A 7788-nucleotide genomic window follows, 5' to 3' on the forward strand; every position below is an offset into this window, starting at 1 on the left:
AGCCCAAAATGACTAAGACAAAGAAAGGGCGGTTGATTTAGGGTTGTCTGAATTGTGTGTTTAGAGACTTGATAAGAGCTTCCATCAACCCACAGGTGAGGGGGGGCTTGAGCATAGGGCGGGGTGGCCTTCAGTCCTGCAGAGTTGCTGGTCTCGCCATCGTCTCTTGTGGCCTTCCCTTCCTTTGACAGACACCTTGAATCATCTCTAATGTCAATAATTCTGTATACTTATGAAGCCCTTTGCAGGATTTCTGTGATGACACATGCCATAATAATCCTGACAAGGAGAATTGACAGGTAAATCCATCTCATTTGCAGAGGGGAACACTGAGGCCCAGGGAGATGAACTGCTTTTGCTCAAGGACACGCATCTCGTAAGTGGCCTACATGAGATGACAGTTGGCCCAGCCCCTCCCGCCCACTCCTCGAGCAGATGTCCTTGTTCAGCCTGCGTTTTCTCACTGGGACCATGAATAGTCAACTCAATGATGCCTCCTCTTCTGGTCTTCTGCCTCTTGGATTTTTTGGTTTATACTGTAGAAAACTCCAATTCCCGTGACAGGGTTTGAATCAGGACCATTCTTAAACATCCTTAAACACCTTTACTGCCACCACAGAGCCTGCCAGCAAGAGCTTGACATCCTGTGAGAGGCCCAAGGCCTACCACAATCTGTCGCAGACGGCGTGCCCTCGACAGGCCAGGGGCCCTGGTCCTCACACACGTGCCTTCTCATTGCTTCCTGAACTTCCTTGTGGCCTTTATTCAGCAAGTTGCACTTCTCCCTCTTCCACCTATAATTTAAATCTGGCTCATTCTTTAAGGCCCAGGTCCAACTCCATGTCTTTCATGAAGTCGTTCTCCATCATAGAAGATGGAGGTCCAACTCCACAGCCTCCTTCTCTGTACAAGGCTGTACATCCTTCTAGATCTGTTGTATTCCTAGCCTCCAGGCCTGAACCACACCACATTTTCCATTCTTTGAGAGATATCAGGGATTCTACCTCATTCTTCACTTACCATCATTGCGCATACTCACTAAACACCTATTTAATGAATAAATTTGCTTGTAAAAAGTGTTTCAGGAAGGTCAACAGACAAGGGCACATATATAGTGTTAGACTTTTAGAGAAATAGATCATTTTGGGCTCCAAAGAAGAGTGCTCCCTGATTTGCTTGTGTCCTGCAGGCACCTTCCTCTCTGTCGTAAGGATTTTGTGGACAACTTGCTGAAAACACTGATGGCCGGCTTCAGCTCCAGGCATCTCGTCCAGGCACATGGACCTTGCAGACTCCCCAGGGGATCTGCATGCTAAACCATGCTGGGGACCCCCCCAGCACAGAATGCTGAAGATCTTTAAGATCCAATGTTCTTGATCCAAGAGATGAGTCAAATTGGTTGAAGATGAGATAAATTCCTTCATAAGTCCAGGGTTACTACTTTGGGGTTCTCCTCTTGGTCACAAGTTCCTGAGGCTCACAAATGGATTCAGGCCTGTTTTGAGTCCCAGCAGGAAACATACCAGTGGCTTCCAGAGAGGTGCAGGTGCAGGTGCAGGTGCAGGTGCAGGTGCAGGTGGAGGCTCTGATTTTAGTCTTCCTCCTGTTTCAACTTTATTCTCTGATACCCTATTCTTTTTTTAATAGTTGGTATTTCACTGTCAGGTTTCTTTTTTTATAATTTCTTTTAGATCTTCAAACTGTCCCCTTCCCCCAGCTGCTCATTTTATGAACACACCTTCTCCCCCTGCATAAGGAATCTTTTATGCTGCTCTGGTTGCATATGCCTGCCCTCTCTCTTTGATATGGTGCTGTCAGGTCTTGTTTTTCCTGGTCTCCACAGTGGAGCCCACTGTGGGAAACTTCTGCAGGAGGTGTTCAGAGTAGGACCTGTGGCACGTTGTGTCATCTCACTAAATGTTCTGCCTCCGAGGTGGATATAGTGGTGCGTCTGGGTCAGTATCTGTGGGAGTTTGTGTATTCATCAAAATGCCAGAATTGTAAATTAGGTTTTCCTGCTACTAAAGAAACATATATATGTACATACATACATACTTCCCTTGAATAAATATATGTATTATATTTACATATATTTATATATTTATCTATTATTGATGAATATATTTACCTCTATATATTTTTCTCTCTTGCTTTTGTGGACTTAGTTTGGATAATTGTGAAGGATTCTCTACACCATAAAAAAAACACAAAATGAACACCAAGAATCACAGCTCCTTTTATTGCCTTCCCTATTAGTACAATCACTTCTATTGCTCTAAAGGGCAATTGTCCTCTTGCAGAAGACTAGAAGTGGGGACTCTATTTAGTTGACTGTTTAGAGTCTCAATGAGGAAGAAGTCCTACATATGCCTCTTCAGCTGACCAAAGCATCCAAGGTGCCGTTCTCATGCTGTCTTTGTGTCCATTGGCTGGCAGTGATTTGGCCTGGACATCTCCTTTGGGTTGATGTTTCTCTACCTGTCCATCCCACCTCCGGGGGACCTAGTCACCTTCTCTTGCTCCTTGATCCTCACTGTTATTATGCTAGTTTGAGAAACCCATAAGCTTCCCTTCCCCTACTTTGAGGATTTCTGGTGTTGAATGGAGTCAGCAGGGTCTACGTTGTCAGTACCTAAAAATCACGATTTACCCTATGGATTTAAAAAGGAAGAAATGGAAACTCAGTGTGGGAGGGGAACTGATACTGACTGCATCCCTCTCACAGGTGAGGTGTAAGTTCTGATGCCCTAGTAACGATGAAGACCATAATGATTCTCTTCTCCCCCCAACCTGGTATGAGCCCCTGGATGTGCTTGATGTCAAATTCTCACCATGGTTCCTATAAGGAAGATGACATCATCCTTCCCACCATGAGGATGCTGAAATTCTGGAAAGTCAGGTCATTGGCTCAGGGACACAGAGCAGAAAGACAGCAGAAGCTAGATGTGAAACCAGGCTCTGCCCCTTTCCCCTCTGCTTGGAGTCCTGTGGGAATGAAATGTCTTGGGCACCCGGACACCAAGAGATGATACATCCCTGCCATCAGAGTCCCGCCAGACAGCTCCGGGTTCCCAGCTCTCCTTGTCACATGCTGCACTCAAGTTCCCTCTTCTCTTCCCACTCTGTGTCCAAGGATGTCAACCAGTCCTTGGAATATTTTCTGGATGATACTGAGTGGAAAAGTACCAACAGGGAACCTAGGAAGGGAAAAAAAAAAGTGAAGAGAAGACAAGTACCCTATTTATCACTCTTGACTCTGTTACAAAAGATCTGCAAAGCTTACAAAAAAAATCAACCTGCAAATCATGTTATGGTTAATAAAACAGTAAATTAAGCCTCCCTGGCTCTACCTGCAGTGTCCTGAAGGGACTCACAGTGCCCTTTCTGTGTTTTATTTTAGGGCCCAGTACAAAAGGTTTTCACCTTAAAGTAATTAACTTTTTATCATTAAGATTCTGAAAAATTGAATTGTGCTGGACACAGGTCACCGTAATGAGAATTTAATGGCGACGTATCACAATGCAAGCTCAGCTTTGAATGCACGCTGAAGGCGTCACATTGCTACTGACCTATGCAAATCTCCATCTTGCTGGCCCTTATTCTTCCCCACTGTGGCATCCAGGCCCCCTCCCCACTCTCCCCTCATCTCCTTAAACAATGATTCCCTCATTTTCATATTAATTGCATCACTTAACTGAGATAATGCTCCCTCTGAAATGAGCAAAGGGATGAATCACCGAAACGGGCCATTATTCTTTTTGCTTAACCAATTTCACAGGCCCCGCACAAAGCACTGCCTTCATTTGGCTTCCTATAATTGCTTATCATTAGGCCCAGCCGCCCCACGAAGTACCTTTTTATTTATTTAAGTCTCATCTCTGATGGATGGAAAATGATTCACTTGCATATCTGAAGAGTCCAGACTGTTCTGTGACCAGGCAAGAGGGCGGTAGAATACCCCAGAGAGCTTTGGAGGCAGAATATCAAGGAAGAGTAGCAAGGGTGTCTGGCTCTGCACTTGCCCCATTCCCCATGGAGATTCTGGGGACAGCCATGGCCGCCAAGTGACCTACAGGCGTCTTAGTCCCAGTCCCAGTCTTCCCATAACACAGAGAAGACAGTGCTTAATCCACATGATAGTGGCATCTCAGTGCCCGCCCACAGCTGGTGCACAGGGCTACCAAGTGCCCTCGTCATCTGGAACCACAGCAGCCCACTGTGGGCAGTTGAGTCGGGCAAGAGAGAGGCTGCACCTGGACCCCAACCTGGTGTTCCAGGCCCATGGTCATGCGATGGCTGGAGGAACATGTGGAGGATCGCTATTCATTTTCTTTCTTTCTCCTTTAGGGAGCACAGGATGGTGAATGAGAATGAGAGAAGGAGAGGACATTTTCCAGGGGAAATGATGATGTTGTCGGCCACAGCCACCCTCTGAAAGGCATCCGGGAGAACGGCTCCCTCACTGCAGAAGAGAAAAACTCCCGCCAGCCTGTCAGCCGATCTGGGCTAGAACATTCCCTGGAGGTTTGCTCGAAGTACATGGTGTGCTTTTGTTCCTGAGGATGAGAGGGTTTGTCGCTGAGCTGGCTGTCCCTGGCCACGCAGTCCTCTCTGTCATAATACTGCTTCTCAGATCTCGCCGCTGTGACTCATGCTCCCATCCTGTTTGGGGGCTGCTCTAACTTTACCTGTGCATCTCATCCACCCTGGTGCTCAGCTCTCACCAGGGCTCCCCATCTTGACACCTCCAGTCAACCCATCAGGAGCCTAGCAGGGTATAAATAACTTCCCTGAGAAGGACAGTTTCCTATTGTGTGTTTGAGATGTTCCTAGGGTGGCTGTTAGGGATCAAAATTCAATGCACACCATCACCCTCCTTCACACAGAAGGAGATGACTTTGATAGTACTCTGATCAGGGAGGAGATTGACATAGGGTGGTAGCTCTCAAACGTGCCTGGTAACCAGCAACAGCAGCAGCAGCTGAGAACTGTTAGAACTGTCAATTCCCAGACTCATCCCAGACAGCCAAGCAGAGAATCTGAGGATGGGCTCCAGCAGTCTGGGTTTCACAGGCCAAGCCCTCTGGGTCATGTTGATGGTCAGCAGATGCAGGACAAGTGGCCTAGTGCATCTTATTTTGTGTTGGCTGTTCTGTGTTCTCATGATACTCTCACATGCATCATCTTGCTCAACCTTCACACGACTTTAGGTAATTGGCTGGAGAAGACAAAGCTGGGAGGTTATTCCCATTTTGCAGATGAGAAGGTACAAATCATCAATGCTGTATAACTTGTGCATGGTCCCCCACTTCTGGAGCTGGAAACTGCCTTTCTACTTCTTGGCCACTCTGACCCGGTGAAGGAAGACAGAGAGAAGTGTCTGGGAGAACAGTAGCAGAACATGAAAAGGGAGGGTTTCATAATCCTCCAGGTATGATGTAGACCACATCATCACCCTAGGAAAGGGGAAGGCTTGAGGGTAAGGCTCAGTGTTTTCATTTGCCACAAAGAGTGCAGGGTTAGGGTCTAAAGTTGGAATGACACAGGGTAACTTGTGCTCTATTTCCTCTCATGTGCTGTGGGTCCTTGGCCAAAGTCCCAGACTTTCTGAACCTTGGTTTTTGACTATGAAAGAGGGCTGACGATAGAAGTGTGTAGCATAGAGGTTGCACTGAGGGTCAAAGAACATAGTGCATGTGAGTTCATTTGCAGACACTTCAATCATAGTGAGCAGTTGATTTTTATGTTACTGTTACTATTAGGAATTTAAAGAAAAGGGAGGTAAAGACTAGCTTATTACTCAGCTCTTAACTATTCAAGATGGTGAATGATATGTTAAAATGAGCAGCCATTTACTGGACTCCTCTCCCGTGTCTGGGATTGCTTCAAGGGGTGCCCTCATAGGCACAGGGCAGGGAGTTGGGCGAGAGTTCTGGCTGAGAAGCTGGGACCAGACTGGAGCATTTCCCAGGATGGGTTGGGGTTGCAGAGATGGAAGGAGACCTTGAACTGCATTGGGCCTGAAGTTAAGAACAGATAACCCAGCAGTGCACGACCATGAGCTAGATGGTTACCATGACAGATGGGGACCTAATTCACAAAAGTTTCTGCAGCTCTTTTAGGACAGGTCCATGGGCCATCGATGGCAATAGAGGCTTATTTTATTATGGGCCTGGCATTGTGGCACAAAGATGGTCTGATCGTTAGCCCTCTACTGTGCTGGATGCTGTAGAAGATTAAACCTGATATTGTATTTTTGAAGGATGCTGGGAATGACTGGAAGTGAATCATTTCCTTACCTCCTACATTGATAGGGGAGAATGCAAGGATCATTTGTGGTGTTCCCTTCCCCATCAGGATAAAAGGCAGGACCTACTTTATTGGAGGTGTCTTCCTTGGCTCATGCTTAGACTGTGGAATGGGTTCACTCCATGGAAAGTTAAAGCAGGTGGAGACCTGTCTCCTTGTCCTACCCCTGACTCAATAGCAGAGGTGGACCTTGGCCCTCTTTATGTATCTGATTTGGGAAAGGTCACTCAAGTTGTTCTCCAGGCTCATTTTCCCTCTGTACCCACCCCGTCAATGTCCCTCAAGGTATGTTTGCTAGGTGGAGGGGGCTTTGTTCTACTAGTCACATTCTCCAGTCCAGATTTTATCAGAACTGGGTCGTGGAATATCTTATGCCTGCATGACTATTATGAATTTGTATTTAATTGTTATGTTATGATTATATATAGTCATGTACAAATGCGATTAATTTATATTAATTGATCAAAATATGCCATGGACTGAATGTTTGTGTCTTCCAAAATTCATGTGTTGAAGCCTGAACTACAGTGTGATGGCATTGGAGGTGGGGCCATTGGGTGATTAGGTTTAGATGAGGCCATGAGAGTGGACCTCCATGATGGGATTTGAGTTCTAAGATGAAGAGGAAGAAAGATCCATGCTTTCTCTCTTCCCCCCATGGAAGGATACAAGGAGACAGTGGGTGTCTTCAAGTCAGGAGGAGGGCTCTTATCAGGAATTGAGTATGTCAGTATCTCCATCTTTGACTTTCATCCTCTGTAACTATGAGAAATAAACACCTGTTGTTTGGACACCCAGCCTAGGGCGTTTTGTTATAGTAGCCAGAGCTGACTAGCACACACCAGTTGATAGTTTGCCTCCTGTTTGACAAATGGTCCCTGTGACTGTACCTCATTTGTCAGAACTCCAAAGGAATTATGAGCAGCACCCTAACTCCTCAACAGCACAATCTGTTCAAGCCTCTGCAGGCTACTGGTCCTTGCTGCAACTTCCACTACTTCTGAGCAAACTCCTCATTAGCTTCTGATTGAATGGTATCAGTTGCAGGGAGCTTACCACTTTCCAAAGCAAACTTTTTCATCTAGATTATGAAAAGGAAATAAAATAAATGGCCAGTGAATTCTCAGTAGCTAGAGTCACGTGTGACATTTATCAGAGGCTGATAAATGGAATTAGTGACCACATGAATATAAAGTATATTTATTCCAATGATAGGCTTGGATAGTTTATTAAAACTTATTTCTAATAATGCAGAAATGAGGACCAGGGATCTCAAGTAACTTTCTCAAGTTCAGTCAGTAGAAGGTCCAGAACTAGAACCACACTCCCTTGATATCTTGGTGTCAACTGTGGTGTCTCTTAATGTGAAAAGTTTTCTCCTTGTGGGACTTAAAATCCACAATAGACAACGAAAGAGAAATGCTTAAAACCAAGTAGAGAATTGCCGCAGTCTGGCTGCAGCAAAATAACCGGGGGGGG

The 7788-nt window shown here is 45.8% G+C and overlaps 1 long non-coding RNA gene across 1 annotated transcript; it reads right to left on the reverse strand.

Moving 5' to 3' along the window:
• Positions 1-2218: 2218 nt before the first annotated feature.
• LOC125610849 lies at positions 2219-5459 on the reverse strand. Its single transcript, XR_007340901.1, has 2 exons — positions 3854-5459; positions 2219-3197 (listed from the first exon to the last, which is right to left on the reverse strand). It is a non-coding gene; the product is annotated as an uncharacterized LOC125610849 (long non-coding RNA).
• Between the last annotated feature and the right edge of the window lie 2329 nt (positions 5460-7788).

This window comes from Marmota marmota, unplaced genomic scaffold (assembly GCF_001458135.2).
Source record: "Marmota marmota marmota unplaced genomic scaffold, marMar, whole genome shotgun sequence".
NCBI lineage: Eukaryota > Metazoa > Chordata > Mammalia > Rodentia > Sciuridae > Marmota > Marmota marmota.